General features: G+C 36.0%; 1 non-coding gene across 1 annotated transcript; it reads right to left on the bottom strand.

The window, feature by feature from the left end:
• Positions 1–1,221: 1,221 nt before the first annotated feature.
• Positions 1,222–1,292, bottom strand: TRNAG-GCC. The gene has a single exon. It is a non-coding gene; the product is annotated as a tRNA-Gly (tRNA).
• Positions 1,293–1,527: the final 235 nt, after the last annotated feature.

Here is a 1,527-nt window from a genome sequence, read left to right as displayed (position 1 = left end):
AAGGAGTAAAAACTGTCCATTAATTAGACCCTTAATTAAGTATGGTATAGGATTGGTAATTTGGTATACTAAGTGTAATTAAATCAAACCTTAAACATTGAGGGTAATAAGGTTTCCTATGTGGCATAGGAATGTAAAAATCTATCAAAGCAGCCTAATCTTTCCTAGATTCTCACCTGCAATTCCTTAGCTGTAGCCTTCTAACTAGGCTTGCTTTGGAAGAAAGAGGAGAAGGGGAAAAGGAAGAAGAAAAGAAAGGGGGAGCTGTTGACATCGAAAACGGGGTAAAGGTGTCGGTTGTGGGGGAGTTGAGGGAGGTTAGACCAAAAAAGTGGGTGGAGACTAGCAAATGAAAAAAAAAATTGGAATGGAAAGAGGGAGGGGAAAAGAAACGAGGAAAGGGAATGGGGAAAGGAAATTAGGATAGGAAATGAAAAAAAATACATAAAGAGGGTGGGGAATTTGCTAGCGAAGACGATAGAAACGTGGGAGGGGAGGGGAAACGAGAAAGGGAGAAGATAGGCCTTTTTATTCTTTTTTCTTTATATTTTTTTCCCGATTATAATATTTTTTTAATAAAAAAAATTCTATCTACACGCCTTAACACCATGAATTTCACCCAATTTGACCATGTCAGCTATGCCGCTTAGACATAGGTACGGTCAATGGTCGAAAGTGCGTATTAGTAGTCATTTTCTCAAGTAAAAGTGTTAAAATGGGAAAGTTGTGAGTTTATTTATAGGGTTGACAAATGGGTACAAGTTTGAGTGGCCCCGAAGCCATTTTGCCTCTATTGAATGATCCAATAATGTAAAACTCTATTACCATATTGATAATGTATATAAGTTAAAAAAATTTAAGAAATGTTGTGCATGTCAGTTTAAGATGAGACGATGTCGGATATGATCATGTGCTCATGGAAAGTTTAAAACAAAGAACAAAGGCCAGATTCTTTTTTTTTTTTTTTTTTTTTGAATTAAAGGATTATGATTAAACTCTAGCTAAATGTCAAATTATGTATAGATTATTTCTTAGTTGTTTGCTTTTGCATAACGGGGCTTGGTACTTTAATGGTATATAACAATTGTATTTGTACTTAATAAATGCTCTTTTGAACATGTCCATTTTAGGCTTGCGGTTGAGGCATGTGAAGGATCAAAGCTTTAGATGAAAAAAACAATCAAAGATGCAAAAAGATGACCTGTGAATTGAAAAAGGCAATGCACCAGCCGGGAATCGAACCCGGGTCTGTACCGTGGCAGGGTACTATTCTACCACTAGACCACTGGTGCAACTTGTTTATTAGCTTCATAAAGACTAGTACTGCTACTTGTTTTCAGGAATATTCGCAAGTTATTCATTTGACAATTCCTAATTCTGGCAAGCCTAATTTCTTTCATTTCCATTTCTTTTTATGTCTATATTGCTTGGTTATTCATTTTCTTTTTGTGGCCTGCGGGCTGGCATCTAAGTAGCTAAACTAATGAGGACATAGTTTACTATGACACACTCGTTTTTGGTTTTGCT

The sequence above is a fragment of the Nicotiana attenuata genome, unplaced genomic scaffold, assembly GCF_001879085.1.
Source record: "Nicotiana attenuata strain UT unplaced genomic scaffold, NIATTr2, whole genome shotgun sequence".
Taxonomy (NCBI): Eukaryota; Viridiplantae; Streptophyta; class Magnoliopsida; order Solanales; family Solanaceae; genus Nicotiana; species Nicotiana attenuata.
The sequence above is the reverse complement of the archived record's forward strand: the minus strand, read 5'-3'. Positions and strand labels throughout refer to the sequence as shown.